General features: G+C 40.2%; 1 long non-coding RNA gene across 1 annotated transcript; it reads right to left on the minus strand.

Moving 5' to 3' along the window:
• Window positions 1–9,682: 9,682 nt before the first annotated feature.
• LOC140006320 (uncharacterized) lies at window positions 9,683–12,350 on the minus strand. Its single transcript, XR_011813954.1, has 3 exons — window positions 12,178–12,350; window positions 10,595–10,682; window positions 9,683–9,925 (listed from the first exon to the last, which is right to left on the minus strand). It is a non-coding gene; the product is annotated as an uncharacterized lncRNA (long non-coding RNA).
• Between the last annotated feature and the right edge of the window lie 7,161 nt (window positions 12,351–19,511).

The raw sequence follows: 19,511 nt of genomic DNA on the forward strand, positions 1-19,511 counted from the left end.
GCCATTTGAGTCGAAAGTATAAGGAAAACGTATTCCTAGTAGTTATGATTGTAATTCTCAAGGGTACAAGTTCGGCCATGTCCTTACTGATATATCTCGGTAAAAGAAGATGCAAATATCCTAGATGGTTCAAGCGATATTCATTTACCAACTTTACTCAAGTCGCAAGTATATTTCTCTAGTCCTCGAGCGTAAATTTGGACAGCATGCCCTTTGTATTTTCCTATTTTCAGCCATTTATAGCTTCATTCTTTTCCTCAATCAAACCCAAGTTTACACACAACACAAATTCATTTCAATAGCCGTTCCATAGGCTCAAGACAATACAAGGACAAAAATCAAACTAATAACAAGTGCGGAAATGAAGTTTAACAAAAGACAGATTTGACGGGTTCTTGCGGAATGAACACATCTGAGGCTATGCTTATTAGATTGGGGTGAAATTTGTGCTGTTTCGAAGCTAAGACATAGGGCTACAATTTTGATGAAAATCACTTAGTCCAAATTCCAGTGTAACCCAGTCAAATTCCCAATTTACAGAACCAAAATCCAACTAATCGGCTAATTAACCGTACTACCTTTAAATGGCCATATCTCAGGCTACCAAAGTCCGTTTAAGGCGTTCTTGGAGGCGTTGAAAAGCTAAGACAAAGTACTAAAACTTTCATGTTTTGGTAAATGGCTAAAACAGCACGGATCATAGTGAACAGACACGGTCCAATGGGATGAGCTGTCTAAAACGGATCACTACATGCATCCCAGGGCAGTGAGGGTATTTTGGTCTTTTCACAGGCTACATTGCTCCAATTGGGCTGAAATTTTGTAGACAACTTTAAAACACCATTATCTACAACTTTCATGTTTTGTGCTAAGTCTAATTCGGTCTGTAACATGATGAAATAGAATCGGGCAAAACTGAGGTACAATTTTCCAGAAATCTGGAATTTGGATACCTTCAAGCTATAAGTCACATTTCTACCTTGAAACCACCGCTACTTTTCCCTTTACAAGATTATATACCACATATACACACCATAAAGCACCTAACCAACAGGAATTATAAGCAACTAAATCAAAACCCTAGCTCAAATTACAATCCTCTAATCATCACAACCACTTGAAAATAGGTATCACTAGATCAATTCTAAGCTTAACAACCAACTTGATTATGATTAATGGAGAAAGAAAGGGTGATCAGCCAATTTACCTCAAGACAAAGCCTTGCAAGAGTGATCCTCCTCTATTCCTTGAAAGTTTTTGTTCCCTTAGCTTCCCAAGCTTCCAAACTAACAATCAATCGGTTTAGTTTTTCCTTGGTTGCACTCAAATGGTTGGATTCAAGATGGATTGAAGGTTTTTTCTCTCTTGCTCTCTCTCTCTCTCCCTTGCTCGACCAAAACAGAAGGAAATGAAAGAAAATGAGCTGAAATGAGGGATAAAAGGCAAGAAAAAAAATTAATCAAAGAGCCATAGGTGAGTGACACTTGTCACCACCAAAGCCATGCAAATTTCTCTTTCTTTTCCTTGCATTTTGGCCACATATTTTGGTCACATGGCTGAGGATGAGGGGGGAATATTTTGTACAAATATCAAGGGTATGTGGTGGTAAGGAAGTGGTGGTCAAGTGGTGGGTTCAATCGGTAGTGATCGATACCCGTCGGTGTGAACCGATTTTTCTTAAATCGCGTATACTATGGTTTTTACCTCTTAATCACTAACTTATTATTATCACTTCTAATCATATAATATTTTCTCATCTAAAAGTCACTCTTACCTACCAAATTTGATCCTCACTCAGTACCGAATAATCATACTACGGGAAAACGTGAAAACCCTAATTCGCTATAACTTGAAAACGAAAAGTAAAACCCTACTTTCTAGGTTCATTTGCACTTATTGTGGGGTGATTGAGTAGTAAGGCTATTATAAATTAATAATTTCCAAATAAAAGGGTATTTTTAAGAAAAACGTGAGGGTTTTACAATTCCATAAATTAAATTTAGGGTTTCGGTTGAAATATAAGAAATTTGAGAAAACGGTCAGTCACAAGTGAAACTAGGGTTTTGATTAGACTTTTAGGGTTTCTAGTATTGTAAAATAAAATGAGGTTTTAAATCAAACCCAAAGAAATAACTTTAGTTTCTTCTTTAAAACACAATAATGGTTTAAAATAAAAATAAACTAAAGAAACCGTAATATCCTCTTTGAGACTAAACAAAAGATGGTCCTAAAAGTTGGGGCATCACAATCTCCCCTCCTTCAACGAATTTCGTCCTCGAAATTCATACATGCACTCCGAAATAACGTAGGGTATTTTCCTTATATATCCGTTTCTAGCTCTCAGGTCTCACTATAGCCAAAACTTAGTTAAACAATAGGAATCACGAATCGTACCTTCTACGTTCCCTTCCCCCTTCGACGGTCCAGGGTTGGTCTTGGTCGAGTTATGGGCCCTTTTCTTTTCCCATAATAGAACTGGACAATCAGCAATCCAATGCTTGGTGCTCCCACATCGCAGGCATTCTCCCCCTCTTTTCCAACAATTCTCCTTAGTATGATTGGTTTTTCCACAATAGCCAAAAGATAAGTAGAGGATTGAAGTTTGATCTCCTTGTGAGACAGTTTTTAGTTGCCCTCCTCCACCTGAGGCTCCTCTCGGAGTACCTTCTTTTGATGTCCCCAAAATTTTCACACCACTAGCTCCTCAACCTACTTTAAAGGGTGGCCTACCTCATTCACCTTGTTCTTGACTTTGATTTTCACTAGGTACACCCCTTTTCATTGAATGGAAGCCCTTCACTTGTGCCCTTGCAATTTCTATCATTTGGGTTTTTTCTGGGTTCTTCGTAAAAGTTTTACCTTGTGCCATTGCTAAAACCTCTTCAGGAATCCCTTCGTATTGCCTTTTTAGTTCTATGGTCTCGTGCAATAACTCAATTTTCTCCGAATATTCATGTTTCCATCGCCCTTCCCAATACTCGGCTAGTCTCTTTTGGACCTCTATTTCATTTTGAAGAACCTCGATTTCCTTATATATATCATCCAATTGTGCCATCTCACAGATTCAATTGGACTCAAGTGATAGCATGTCAAGTAGATCAACGGATCAGGGTAAGTAACTAAGCACAAGTAATAATCTAACCATATACCGGTTGGTTGAAAAATCGAATGAAACGGACGGGAGGGTAGAACATAATTAGGGCAATATCTTAAAATGACATCAAGGGAGCATAACCAAGGGGAGAAGAAAGAAATTGGTCTTCGGTGAGACTTTCTCGGCATATACTACAACCTAATCATCCTCTATAGGAACCCTAGCCAGACTATTACTCGATTCGTCCATGATAACACTCCTAGGTGTTCAGGTACAAGAATCCACAATAAGGTAATTCACAACTCGAGTTGGCCGATCCCAAGAGTAAATCACCCATATTAGAGATTCCTACCCAACATACATATCTAAGGTCCCCAACAATAGACAATTCTTCCACACTTAACAAGTCAATCCCCTTAGTCCAAGAACCTTCTCCCGACACGAGCTCAATAGGAACTCTGATACCACCTGTGACGGCCCCACCTTCCCCTAAGGCGAACCAAAGGGTTCGGCGGACCGCCTGCCCAGCTCTCGCCAGGACTCACTCACGCACTCATTCATACCTCAAGCAAAATAACGTGCATCCATAGAAAATGAGTAACATATCCACTTCAACTTAATATATAAATTGATGCTCAAATCCAGATACAAAGTTTCTACATACAAAAAAAAAGAACTTCAAAATGTTTACATTTTGAGTACAATCAACCCTAGTCGGGTACTAGCGTGAGTACAAAAGCAAAACTCAAAACAACTAGACTATGCTAGTCTGTACATGTCTCATGCCTCGCTCGTACCCCCGGTAAGGAAAACAAATGGCGTGGAATGAGTTAAAAACCCAGTGAGGTTCCAAATAACAAATTGACCGTTTGAAAGTACGAATATCAGCGTAGCAAGTTAATGGCATCAAAAGTTCATAAGAGTGGACAATAACACTTCAAGTAGCAAATTTTAAAGTGAGCAAGTGTAAAAGTTTTCCAGAAGAATCAATAATCCAATAAACGATAATCATTCCAAAGTATAAGGATACGGATGACTCTCAAGAGCCAAATGCCCATCGCATCACCAGAGCTTGATCAAGTAATAGTTGATACTCCGTAAACCTTCAAGTAAGTAACCAATCCAGTAGAGCACCACTTAAACGACTTTTCATCCACCATTCACACCCCCTACTGGACCCAAAATCCTCAATAAACACGGGTGGTAATATTCGAGTATACCGATTAGTCGAGGAGATATCACTCCACTCGACAATCAAGAGACCTAGGGTTTGTTACCCAATCGACCATGCCCTTGCCGGCTCGACTCGAGTAACTTGCCTCAGGGTTTCTGGAATTCCAGGAAGTGCGCACCTCATAAACAAGTATATCAAATCAATTGTAACAATAAACAAATATATATCACGTAAGGGCAAGTGCGATAAAGTACACTCTCGCCCTAACAATTCACGTATATAACATGTAATCGTATTGGTCACATATCAAATTCAAGTATCAAGTTCAATTCGGTATTTGAAAACACTCACCAAAAGATATAATGCCTTTACTCGTCACTTTCAGGTTGTACTCCGGGTTCGGAGTCCAAATCTGCGATAAAACTCAGTTTGAGAATTTTGAAACATGACTAAGATTCGAAACTTAGACGTTTCGTTCAATAAAAATCAAGAAATGGAAATTCACTTGGAGGATATTCGTGAAACACTCGCTTGTTTTTCAAACTATATAACTTTGTAACATTTATATTTGGAAATGCCATTTGAGTCGAAAGTACAAGGAAAACGTATTCCTAGTAGTCATGATTGTAATTCTCAAGGGTACAAGTTCGGCCATGTCCTTACTGATATACCTCGGTAAAACAAGATGCAAATATCCTAGATGGTTCAAGCGATATTCATTTACCAACTTTACTCAAGTCGCAAGTATATTTCTCTAGTTCTCGAGCGTAAATTTGGACAGCATGCCCTTTGTATTTTCCTATTTTCAGCCATTTATGGCTTCATTCTTTTTCTCAATCAAACCCAAGTTTACACACAACACAAATTCATTTCAATAGCCGTTCCATAGGCTCAAGACAATACAAGGACAAAAATCAAACAAACAACAAGTGCGGAAATGAAGTTTAACAAAAGACAGATTTGACGGGTTCTTGCGGAATGAACACATCTGAGGCTATGCTTATTAGATTGGGGTGAAATTTGTGCTGTTTCAAAGCTAAGACATAGCGCTACAATTTTGATGAAAATCACTTAGTCCAAATTCCAGTGTAACCCAGTCAAATTCCCAATTTACAGAACCAAAATCCAACTAATCGGCTAATTAACCGTATTACCTTTAAATGGCCATATCTCAGGATACCAAAGTCCGTTTAAGGCATTCTTGGAGGCGTTGAAAAGCTAAGACAAAGTACTAAAACTTTCATGTTTTGGTAAATGGCTAAAACAGCACGGATCATAGTGAACAGACACAGTCAAATGGGATGAACTGTCTAAAACGGATCACTAGATGCATCTCAGGGTAGTGAGGGTATTTTGGTCTTTTTACAGGATACATTGGTCCAATTGGTCTGAAAGTTTGTAGGCAATTGTAGAACACCATTCTCTACAACTTTTATGTTTTGTGCTAAGGCTAATTCGGCCTCTAATATGATGAAATAGAATCAGGCAGAACTGAGGTACAATTTTCCAGAAATCTGGAATTTGGATACCTTCAAGCTATAAGTCACATTTCTACCTTGAAACCACCGCTACTTTTCCCTTTACAAGATTATATACCACATACATACACCATATAGCACCTAACCAACAGGAATTATAAGCAACTAAATCAAAACCCTAGCTCAAATTACAATCCTCTAATCATCACAACCACTTGAAAATAGGTATCACTAGATCAATTCTAAGCTTAACAACCAACTTGATTATGATTAATGGAGAAAGAAAGGGTGATCAGCCAATATACCTCAAGACAAAGCCTTGCAAGAGTGATCCTCCACTATTCCTTGAAATATTTTATTCCCTTAGCTTCCCAAGCTTCCAAACTAACAATCAATCGGTTTAGTTTTTCCTTGGTTGCACTCAAATGGTTGGATTCAAGATGGATTGAAGGTTTTTTCTCTCTTGCTCTCTCTCTCTCTCCCTTGCTCAATAAACACGGGTGGTAATACTCGAGTATATCGATTAGTCGAAGAGATATCACTCCACTCGACAATCAAGAGACCTAGGGTTTGTTACCCAATCGACCAAGCCCTTGCCGACTCGACTCGAGTAACTTGCCTCAGTTCTGAAATTCCAGGAAGCGCGCAACTCATAAACAAGTATATCAAATCAATTGCAACAATAAACAAGTATATATCACGTAAGGGCAAGTGCGATAAAGTACACTCTCGCCCTAATAATTCACGTATATAACATGTAATCGTATTGGTCACATATCAAATTCAAGTATCAAGTTCAATTCGGTATTTGAAAACACTCACCAAAAGATATAATGCCTTTACTGGTAACTTTCAGGTTGTACTCCAGGTTCGGAGTCCAAATCTGCGATAAAACTCAGTTTGAGAATTTTGAAACATGACTAAGATTCGAAACTTAGACGTTTCGTTCAATAAAAATCAAGAAATGGAAATTCACTTGGAGAATATTCGTGAAACACTCGCTCGTTTTTCAAACTATATAACTTTGTAACATTTATATTTGGAAATGCCATTTGAGTCGAAAGTATAAGGAAAACGTATTCCTAGTAGTTATGATTGTAATTCTCAAGGGTACAAGTTCGGCCATGTCCTTACTGATATATCTCGGTAAAAGAAGATGCAAATATCCTAGATGGTTCAAGCGATATTCATTTACCAACTTTACTCAAGTCGCAAGTATATTTCTCTAGTCCTCGAGCGTAAATTTGGACAGCATGCCCTTTGTATTTTCCTATTTTCAGCCATTTATAGCTTCATTCTTTTCCTCAATCAAACCCAAGTTTACACACAACACAAATTCATTTCAATAGCCGTTCCATAGGCTCAAGACAATACAAGGACAAAAATCAAACTAATAACAAGTGCGGAAATGAAGTTTAACAAAAGACAGATTTGACGGGTTCTTGCGGAATGAACACATCTGAGGCTATGCTTATTAGATTGGGGTGAAATTTGTGCTGTTTCGAAGCTAAGACATAGGGCTACAATTTTGATGAAAATCACTTAGTCCAAATTCCAGTGTAACCCAGTCAAATTCCCAATTTACAGAACCAAAATCCAACTAATCGGCTAATTAACCGTACTACCTTTAAATGGCCATATCTCAGGCTACCAAAGTCCGTTTAAGGCGTTCTTGGAGGCGTTGAAAAGCTAAGACAAAGTACTAAAACTTTCATGTTTTGGTAAATGGCTAAAACAGCACGGATCATAGTGAACAGACACGGTCCAATGGGATGAGCTGTCTAAAACGGATCACTACATGCATCCCAGGGCAGTGAGGGTATTTTGGTCTTTTCACAGGCTACATTGCTCCAATTGGGCTGAAATTTTGTAGACAACTTTAAAACACCATTATCTACAACTTTCATGTTTTGTGCTAAGTCTAATTCGGTCTGTAACATGATGAAATAGAATCGGGCAAAACTGAGGTACAATTTTCCAGAAATCTGGAATTTGGATACCTTCAAGCTATAAGTCACATTTCTACCTTGAAACCACCGCTACTTTTCCCTTTACAAGATTATATACCACATATACACACCATAAAGCACCTAACCAACAGGAATTATAAGCAACTAAATCAAAACCCTAGCTCAAATTACAATCCTCTAATCATCACAACCACTTGAAAATAGGTATCACTAGATCAATTCTAAGCTTAACAACCAACTTGATTATGATTAATGGAGAAAGAAAGGGTGATCAGCCAATTTACCTCAAGACAAAGCCTTGCAAGAGTGATCCTCCTCTATTCCTTGAAAGTTTTTGTTCCCTTAGCTTCCCAAGCTTCCAAACTAACAATCAATCGGTTTAGTTTTTCCTTGGTTGCACTCAAATGGTTGGATTCAAGATGGATTGAAGGTTTTTTCTCTCTTGCTCTCTCTCTCTCTCCCTTGCTCGACCAAAACAGAAGGAAATGAAAGAAAATGAGCTGAAATGAGGGATAAAAGGCAAGAAAAAAAATTAATCAAAGAGCCATAGGTGAGTGACACTTGTCACCACCAAAGCCATGCAAATTTCTCTTTCTTTTCCTTGCATTTTGGCCACATATTTTGGTCACATGGCTGAGGATGAGGGGGGAATATTTTGTACAAATATCAAGGGTATGTGGTGGTAAGGAAGTGGTGGTCAAGTGGTGGGTTCAATCGGTAGTGATCGATACCCGTCGGTGTGAACCGATTTTTCTTAAATCGCGTATACTATGGTTTTTACCTCTTAATCACTAACTTATTATTATCACTTCTAATCATATAATATTTTCTCATCTAAAAGTCACTCTTACCTACCAAATTTGATCCTCACTCAGTACCGAATAATCATACTACGGGAAAACGTGAAAACCCTAATTCGCTATAACTTGAAAACGAAAAGTAAAACCCTACTTTCTAGGTTCATTTGCACTTATTGTGGGGTGATTGAGTAGTAAGGCTATTATAAATTAATAATTTCCAAATAAAAGGGTATTTTTAAGAAAAACGTGAGGGTTTTACAATTCCATAAATTAAATTTAGGGTTTCGGTTGAAATATAAGAAATTTGAGAAAACGGTCAGTCACAAGTGAAACTAGGGTTTTGATTAGACTTTTAGGGTTTCTAGTATTGTAAAATAAAATGAGGTTTTAAATCAAACCCAAAGAAATAACTTTAGTTTCTTCTTTAAAACACAATAATGGTTTAAAATAAAAATAAACTAAAGAAACCGTAATATCCTCTTTGAGACTAAACAAAAGATGATCCTAAAAGTTGGGGCATCACATATATGCCAAAATGTGTACTTGTCATTCTCCTATTGATCGAATGCTGATGGAGCAAATATATTCTTCAAGCTTTTTTCCCTATCTCCGACATACTTGGCATATGTTTTTGGCCCATTAACAACCTAGCCATTCAAAAAGTTGCCTCAAGTTCAACATCATTAGGTACCAGTTCACATTCTTTTTAGTATATCTTTATCAATACTTGGAGTTTCACAATCAGAACTTTTGACAAATTTCTAGCAATTAAGGATTTGTCAGTATCCAAAGTTTAATAAGCTGTTGCTCCTTTCACATGTTTGATATAAAGTCTATAAATTTAAAACGTAAACAAATAGCTAAAAACATGGCATATGAAAGGAACAAAAGTAAAAACCAAAACCACAAAATTTTATACGTCTTGCACGTCTCTAAACAAATTACGAGCAAGAAAGGCTTCACACGAGATGGTAGCAACTTTTGGCACCTATCCTCCAATTCCAAGATCAACTAGCTACTTCTGAAGATTGTTGAAATCTATTCCACCTCTATAATTGAGGTATCTGTGACGACCCCACTTCTCCCAAGGGCGAACCCAAGGGTATCGGCGGGCCGCCTGCCTAGCTCGCGCCAGGACTCAAAACTTAAAACGATAAGAGCCAGAAAATCCAAAAGTGTACCTTACACACTATATACAATCCCAAAAGAGTTATAATTACATTCTCCAAAAGTACCTACTCAAACTATTACATCCTTATAATTACCACCAAAACCAAAAGGTAGACCCTAAGGAGGGTCCTTATACAAATCACCACAATAAAAACAAACATTGTAATTGTCCGCTATTACAAGCAAATCTAACTATACTATACTAGTGTATGTGCCAAAAGTCCCCGCGTCGGCCCCTGCTAAGGAAAACAAAAGGAACGGGGTAAGCTATATGCTTAGTAAGTAAACAGGGGCGAAAGCGTAAATTACACGTAACAGTAGTTCCACAGCAAGAGTAAAGCAAAAGCAGAAAAGTAACATCACATAATAAGGATACAGGTGGCTCCAAAGCCAAGTCGGGTGCCATGCGTGACCTCCTGTCGACACTCCGTCGACCACAAACAAGGTCCGTAGAACTCCACTTGTACACCCACCGAACACCTTATCACCCTCACTGGCCAGTCACCTCACAAACTTGCCCAGGCGAACGAAATCACAAACTTGAGCTTGAGTCACAAGCTCGGGTCACAAAATTGGTTCACATACTCAGCGAACCGGGTTCACAAACTTGGTGACCTCAAACCAAGTTGGACTGACTTCGACCAAGCCCTAACCGGCTCGAATAGTCCATCTAGGTATTGAGTTCAACCTCAAACTCACAAAATTCACAAAATTATTCAAAAGTCACCCCGAGCCACCAGCTCAAGGTTTTAGTTCCAAAATTGCTCATATACATAAGCCATGTACAAATATGTGCGCAAATTAGGGTTTAGAGCGAGTGCGATAAAGTACACCCTCGTCTAAGTACCCTCTTCATACATATCGAAACACATAAGCAACTAACATACAAAAGCGGCCTGAGTACTTACCCAAAACACAAAAGTAGTACAAAAGCGGAAAGCACTTCGTTTATTGGCTAGTAGTGGGCCCCACCGGCTCTGCCTAGTTCACCACCGTCTGAAATCGAAGATTGTGTCACAATATATCACAAACGGCTACTAACATACATAAAACAAGCAAAACGGCAAAATTCGCACGCGCAAGTGCGAAAACGGCAAAAAGGGGCACACGCGCGCGCGCGGAATGGCAAACGGGACGGCCAAATCGGCCATCTCAAACCGTTTTGGTCAAAAGTTAGGCTAGGAATATCGGATCAAGGTGAACGAGACACCGTTTCGAAGCTATGAGAAAGGGCTACAATTTTCGTGAAGACACCTTAACCTAGATCTCAATAGATATAGGTCAAAAGGCACGAAATAGTGCCAGCCGTTTCATGGCGGGTTACCAAACAGGCCCTGTTTGCAAGGCCGTAACTCACGGCTCAAAAATCGAAATCAAGAAATTCCAGAGGCGTTAGAAAGCTGAGACATAAGGCTAAAACTTTGATGTTTTGGCCAAGAACTAACGTATAACCCTCGATAACCAAAGTAGCAAAGGTCCTCGAGCGTAAAGTCGGGCAGCATGCCCTTTGTGTTTACCTAATTTCCAGCCATTTAGGCTTCATTATTTTTCTTCAACCACAATCCAACATCACACATAAAACAATTCAAGCCAAGAGCCGTTCCATAGGCTCACAACATCATAAAAACAAGATTCACAACAATTACAAGTGCAGAAATTCAACTTAGCACAAGACAGATTTGACGTACAAATGCGGTAATACCATATCCGAGGCTACGCTTATCGGATTAAAACGAAACCTACGCCGTTTCGAAGCTAAGACACAGATCTACAACATTCATGAAGATCACGTAATCCAGTTTCTAATGTAACTTAGTCAAATTCTCGAATTACTAAACCAGAAACCAATTCGTCGGTTGTTTAAACGCAGAACACTGTAATGGACATAACTCAGTGTACACAAGTCCGAATCAGGTTTTCTTTGAGGAATTTTAAAGCTACTTCAGAACACTACAACTTTTATGTTTTGGCCCAGAGCTAAATCAGAATGGATCCTGGTCAAAAATCGTGATAAACTGGACTGAACTGAAGAAACGGACTGCTGGGAAATACTTAAAACAGTAAGGGTATTTTGGACTTTTCACGAGCTACGTTGCTCCGATTGAGCTGAAATTTTATAGGCACACATAAAATACCATTCCCTACAATTTTCATTCTTTGACCCAAGGCCAAAACAGCCTCTAACATACAGCTAAAATTTCGGACAGAAAGTTGGAACAAATTTTCCAGATTCTGGAATTTCTAGTTTTTTTTAGTGAATCTTCCTTAATTTCTTGGTCCAATCACTACCAAAACACCTTATGAAACCTCAATTGCAACATATATCATACACACTCTAAGTTGGGCAGCAATTCAGCAAGCCCTAGTTCATAAAACCAAAAGGGAAAAACCCCCAAATCATGATTGCATCCATTATTCACCACCAATTTGAAGTTACCAAGCTAATTTACACAAGATTGAAGGTAAAATTTAGGGAAATCAGCATCCTCACCTTGATTGGTGTCCACCAAGTGTCCTCCTAGCTTTCCTTTCCAAAAACTCTCCAACACTTCACTACTTAGACACTCAAAGGTGAGTTTAATCGGTTTAGATTTGGATTTCTAACTTAATTGAAGCAAATCAAGAAGGAAAATTTGTTGTTCTTGCTCTTCTTTTCTCTCCCCTTGAGCTCGGCACTTAGCAAGAAAGAATGAGGGAGAAAAGGCTCAAGTTGTCTTATAGGAAGGTAAGATGATCAAGGCTTAATTGTGACCACAAATTCTTTCAACACTTGGACTAATCTTGACCACAAATTTTTCTCTCTCTTGTTGCATTTCTAACCTCTAATTTTCGGCCAATAAGAAGCTAAGAGGGGGAAGATATTTTGTTCCATTAATGGTAAACTTGTATAGCAAGTAAGTGGTGGTCAATTGGTGCGTTCAATCGGTAATGCGCGGGACCCGCCGGTTCGCGCCGTTTTTTCTTAAAACACACGTACTAGGGTTTTTACTTCCTATTCACTAACCTTATCTTATTGCTCCTAATCACATATTATTTCTCACTTAAAAGTCACTTTTAATCACCAAATTTGATCCTGTTTCCGTACCAAAATTTCATCCGGCGAAAATTGCAAAAAACCCTAATTTTGCTCCAATCCTGAAACCAAAGAGTGAAACCCTACTTTCTAGGCTCACTTGCACTTATTATGGAATAATTGGATAGTAGGGCTTTAAATCTTAATCCCTACATAGGGTTTTCGAAATACTCCTAAAATCAAACGTTACCGCCCAGCTAATGAATATCTCAACGTAGAACGGACTGGGGCCTCACAATCTCCCCCACTTAGGACAATTTCGTCCTCGAAATGGATTCGTTTGTTCAAAGCGTACCTTCAAGGTCCACCGAAGGACTCGTCATCTCAGGTTGACCCATCGCATAGACTCTTGCTGGCCCTTTGGATCGATTTTCCCCTACACTTGACGGCTTAGTTGTGGTCCCTTCAGTCGGTGGTTTGAGTCCATCCTTCTGTATCTTAGGGCACCGGGCAATCAGATGTTCGGTACTACCACATTTGAAGCATTTCCGTACCGAACTATTTTTCCAACAGTTTTCATCGGTGTGATTGCCCCCACAGAAACCACAGGTTGGCTTAGTGGCCGTGCTTGACCCTCCACGCTGAGCACTCCTCTGGGCCTCTTGCAGTATCTGACCTCGCCCAAAGCTATTCAGGGTTCTTGTAGGTCGTGGACCATCTGTGCCTTTACTCGTCTTAGCAGGTGGCTCGTTTCGCGAACTCTGTCCAACCAGGGAATCGTTCGAACTGGGTTGCCTCCTTTTCCGGTCATGGAAGGCTTTAACCTGTCCCCTGGCAGTCTCAATCCGTTGTGCTTTTTCTAGCGCTTGGCTAAAGGTGTCCAGCTGTGCGGCCGCCAATGCTTCCTGAATTTCTACATTTAAGCCTTGAGTAAAGCGGCGAATTCTCTTTTGCTCCGTCAGCACCAGCTCTGGGGCAAAGCGAGAGAGCTTTGTAAACTGAGTTTCGTACTCCGCCACACTCGATGCCCCTTGACGTAGGCGGATGAAATCATCTTCCCGTTTTTCTTGCACAATGGGCGGCAGGTATTTTTCATTAAACTCCCGTGTAAAGTTGATCCAGGTCCAAGGGGTCTGTTCGCGCTCCCACTTGACTTTAATCACGTTCCACCAGGCTCGAGCGGCCCCTTCGAACTGAAAAGCAGCAAAGGATATCTGCCGTTCTTCCGAGTACCTAAGCGTGGCAAAAATATCTAGCATACGGTCCATCCAACCCTCCGCTAAGTCAGGGTCGGGTCCACCTATAAACTTTGGGGGTGCGAATTTTTGGAATCGCTCCAAGGCACGGTCTTCACCCTCGTGATTACCCGGATTATGTCCCGGATTATGTCCAGGATTCCCCATACTGCTCCCCTGGCCTTGTTGATTTGACATTCGCTCCAGAAGATCGGCCATCCGCTGGATAGCTGTAGCGACTTGGTCCGGCCCACTCTCATTATTTCCTTCAGAGCCTCGCCCTTGCCTTTCATCTCTAGTACCGGAGGCCATTTAAGTGCAAAAGTCTATAGATCGGAACATGACATATGCTTATTATCCAGACTATGAGCAAAAGTACGAACGTAAAGCGTATGAACAAAAGACACATAAAAGATAAGTTCAAAATGCTACGCAAATATATGCATATATTTACAAGGTCACATCAAAAGATTTACACATCACCGACCTCCAGTCGGTACAAAACCCAATGTACACATGAGCACTGGCTCCAAAATCTAGTCAGACAACCAAATAACAAAAGAAAGTAGTCATGCTAGTTCTAACAAAAGTCATACACTAGCTAAACAAAAGTACAAAAGTACAAAAGCGACCCTAATCGCCTCCCCTAGGGCCCAGGTTCCCAACGGAACCTAACGTGTCCACCTCGTCCATCCTCTCTGGACCGGTGGCTCGTGGTGGTGCCTCTGCGGCTAGATCTAGAAGGAGCTCGCAGTCGACAGACATACTCCGAGCCCTATCCCTCAGCTGCCTCTTCATAGCGAAGAGGTGCTGGTGTGTATCCTGAAGCTGACGGTGCAGAGCGTCCGTCCTCTCTCTCTCCTCTCGGAGACTCCGCTCCAAGTATCCAATACGCCTCGCCTGCTTACGGCCATCTGCTCTAGCCTCGTCTAGCTGTGCCCTCAGAGTCTCGACTGTCCTGTCGAGGTAATACCGCTCGTCATCCAATGCTATGACTACCTCGTCGGGATAGCCATGTGTATACCAACACGCGCAGGGTCGGCGCGACACCTGGCCAAAGGGAGAGTACAAAGTGTAAGGCTCTCCCAGCCTCTGCCTATAACGGATCGCCCGCTTACGCAGCGCTCGATCCTCTGGTCCCCTCCTACTCGGAGGTCTCGGTCCCACACCACTGGATTCCGCACCACTCGAACTGCCCCTATACATACCTACAAAACATTAAGTCGTCAGTCAACCGGCATTTCAGCTTAAAAGATACCATTCAACTTAAAAGGGTCAAATATGCCTAATGCCTATCACGTATGTCCCACAATTGCTCAAGTCCTCTAACCTAGGCGCTCTGATACCAACTGTGACGACCCCACTTCTCCCAAGGGCGAACCCAAGGGTATCGGCGGGCCGCCTGCCTAGCTCGCGCCAGGACTCAAAACTTAAAACGATAAGAGCCAGAAAATCCAAAAGTGTACCTTACACACTATATACAATCCCAAAAGAGTTATAATTACATTCTCCAAAAGTACCTACTCAAACTATTACATCCTTATAATTACCACCAAAACCAAAAGGTAGACCCTAAGGAGGGTCCTTATACAAATCACCACAATAAAAACAAACATCCTAATTGTCCGCTATTACAAGCAAATCTAACTATACTATACTAGTGTATGTGCCAAAAGTCCCCGCGTCGGCCCCTGCTAAGGAAAACAAAAGGAACGGGGTAAGCTATATGCTTAGTAAGTAAACAGGGGCGAAAGCGTAAATTACACGTAACAGTAGTTCCACAGCAAGAGTAAAGCAAAAGCAGAAAAGTAACATCACATAATAAGGATACAGGTGGCTCCAAAGCCAAGTCGGGTGCCATGCGTGACCTCCTGTCGACACTCCGTCGACCACAAACAAGGTCCGTAGAACTCCACTTGTACACCCACCGAACACCTTATCACCCTCACTGGCCAGTCACCTCACAAACTTGCCCAGGCGAACGAAATCACAAACTTGAGCTTGAGTCACAAGCTCGGGTCACAAAATTGGTTCACATACTCAGCGAACCGGGTTCACAAACTTGGTGACCTCAAACCAAGTTGGACTGACTTCGACCAAGCCCTAACCGGCTCGAATAGTCCATCTAGGTATTGAGTTCAACCTCAAACTCACAAAATTCACAAAATTATTCAAAAGTCACCCCGAGCCACCAGCTCAAGGTTTTAGTTCCAAAATTGCTCATATACATAAGCCATGTACAAATATGTGCGCAAATTAGGGTTTAGAGCGAGTGCGATAAAGTACACCCTCGTCTAAGTACCCTCTTCATACATATCGAAACACATAAGCAACTAACATACAAAAGCGGCCTGAGTACTTACCCAAAACACAAAAGTAGTACAAAAGCGGAAAGCACTTCGTTTATTGGCTAGTAGTGGGCCCCACCGGCTCTGCCTAGTTCACCACCGTCTGAAATCGAAGATTGTGTCACAATATATCACAAACGGCTACTAACATACATAAAACAAGCAAAACGGCAAAATTGGCACGCGCAAGTGCGAAAACGGCAAAAAGGGGCACACGCGCGCGCGCGGAACGGCAAACGGGACGGCCAAATCGGCCATCTCAAACCGTTTTGGTCAAAAGTTAGGCTAGGAATATCGGATCAAGGTGAACGAGACACCGTTTCGAAGCTATGAGAAAGGGCTACAATTTTCGTGAAGACACCTTAACCTAGATCTCAATAGATATAGGTCAAAAGGCACGAAATAGTGCCAGCCGTTTCATGGCGGGTTACCAAACAGGCCCTGTTTGCAAGGCCGTAACTCACGGCTCAAAAATCGAAATCAAGAAATTCCAGAGGCGTTAGAAAGCTGAGACATAAGGCTAAAACTTTGATGTTTTGGCCAAGAACTAACGTATAACCCTCGATAACCAAAGTAGCAAAGGTCCTCGAGCGTAAAGTCGGGCAGCATGCCCTTTGTGTTTACCTAATTTCCAGCCATTTAGGCTTCATTATTTTTCTTCAACCACAATCCAACATCACACATAAAACAATTCAAGCCAAGAGCCGTTCCATAGGCTCACAACATCATAAAAACAAGATTCACAACAATTACAAGTGCAGAAATTCAACTTAGCACAAGACAGATTTGACGTACAAATGCGGTAATACCATATCCGAGGCTACGCTTATCGGATTAAAACGAAACCTACGCCGTTTCGAAGCTAAGACACAGATATACAACATTCATGAAGATCACGTAATCCAGTTTCTAATGTAACTTAGTCAAATTCTCGAATTACTAAACCAGAAACCAATTCATCGGTTGTTTAAACGCAGAACTCTGTAATGGACATAACTCAGTGTACACAAGTCCGAATCAGGTTTTCTTTGAGGAATTTTAAAGCTACTTCAGAACACTACAACTTTTATGTTTTGGCCCAGAGCTAAATCAGAATGGATCCTGGTCAAAAATCGTGATAAACTGGACTGAACTGAAGAAACGGACTGCTGGGAAATACTTAAAATAGTAAGGGTATTTTGGACTTTTCATGAGCTACGTTGCTCCGATTGAGCTGAAATTTTATAGGCACACATAAAATACCATTCCCTACAATTTTCATTCTTTGACCCAAGGCCAAAACAGCCTCTAACATACAGCTAAAATTTCGGACAGAAAGTTGGAACAAATTTTCCAGATTCTGGAATTTCTAGTTTTTTTTAGTGAATCTTCCTTAATTTCTTGGTCCAATCACTACCAAAACACCTTATGAAACCTCAATTGCAACATATATCATACACACTCTAAGTTGGGCAGCAATTCAGCAAGCCCTAGTTCATAAAACCAAAAGGGAAAAACCCCCAAATCATGATTGCATCCATTATTCACCACCAATTTGAAGTTACCAAGCTAATTTACACAAGATTGAAGGTAAAATTTAGGGAAATCAGCATCCTCACCTTGATTGGTGTCCACCAAGTGTCCTCCTAGCTTTCCTTTCCAAAAACTCTCCAACACTTCACTACTTAGACACTCACAGGTGAGTTTAATCGGTTTAGATTTGGATTTCTAACTTAATTGAAGCAAATCAAGAAGGAAAATTTGTTGTTCTTGCTCTTCTTTTCTCTCCCCTTGAGCTCGGCACTTAGCAAGAAAGAATGAGGGAGAAAAGGCTCAAGTTGTCTTATAGGAAGGTAAGATGATCAAGGCTTAATTGTGACCACAAATTCTTTCAACACTTGGACTAATCTTGACCACAAATTTTTCTCTCTCTTGTTGCATTTCTAACCTCTAATTTTCGGCCAATAAGAAGCTAAGAGGGGGAAGATATTTTGTTCCATTAATGGTAAACTTGTATAGCAAGTAAGTGGTGGTCAATTGGTGCGTTCAATCGGTAATGCGCGGGACCCGCCGGTTCGCGCCGTTTTTTCTTAAAACACACGTACTAGGGTTTTTACTTCCTATTCACTAACCTTATCTTATTGCTCCTAATCACATATTATTTCTCACTTAAAAGTCACTTTTAATCACCAAATTTGATCCTTTTTCCGTACCAAAATTTCATCCGGCGAAAATTGCAAAAAACCCTAATTTTGCTCCAATCCTGAAACCAAAGAGTGAAACCCTACTTTCTAGGCTCACTTGCACTTATTATGGAATAATTGGATAGTAGGGCTTTAAATCTTAATCCCTACATAGGGTTTTCGAAATACTCCTAAAATCAAACGTTACCGCCCAACTAATGAATATCTCAACGTAGAACGGACTGGGGCCTCACATTGAGTGGTGTTAATATTTGAAATTCAATTATTAATTAGCCATTTAAATCTACGAGATGTAATTATGAATTAGCCAGTGAACCTTAAGAGACTAGATAAAGTTGTATCCGTCACTTATACTCAAAGTCAAACTTTTATGGCACCAAATGCGACGCCCAACTCATAGGTGTTCTATATTGAGAGTAATCTCACTTCTTTCCATCCTTTTATTTGCCATTTTTGTGGATAAATAAAAAAGTATCATGCAAATCCTTGAACACTCACAAGGATACAAATATGAAGAATAAAAAAACACAAAAAAATTTAATTTTTCCCTTAAACAACTCAACCAGGCCTTTTTTTATAAGGTGAAATAAGCAAAAAAAATTAAAATAGAAGTGAAAAATAGACAAAGGAGATTTAAAAAAACAAGGATTAAGAAGTTAATCACAAAGAACAAGTTTACTAAACTCGATAAATTGAGAAGTATACAAACTACACTGACTCTAAAAGGTTATATGATGAGACTAGCAATAAAGAGACTTAGATAGAAATCATAATGTAGCAAGTGTACCAAAGCCTAGAGGATTGCTTAGGTTGGTTAACAAAGAGAAGACTATCTCTCCTCCTCTTCTCTTCCTTCTTTCTAGTAAAAACTCTCTAACAAAAGCTCTCTTCAACTCTTCCATGGGAGAGAGATCAGATTTTTCTAATGATTCCCCATGAGAGGAGCCTTCTCAATGGTTTCTTTTCATTTGTGTAAATAAAATCTCTCCTAAGATTTTTCTAGTGAGAATTTCCTCTCTTCTAAATTTTTTAGTGAGAGTTCTATT

Source organism: Coffea arabica, chromosome 1c (genome assembly GCF_036785885.1).
Source record: "Coffea arabica cultivar ET-39 chromosome 1c, Coffea Arabica ET-39 HiFi, whole genome shotgun sequence".
Classification (NCBI taxonomy): Eukaryota; Viridiplantae; Streptophyta; class Magnoliopsida; order Gentianales; family Rubiaceae; genus Coffea; species Coffea arabica.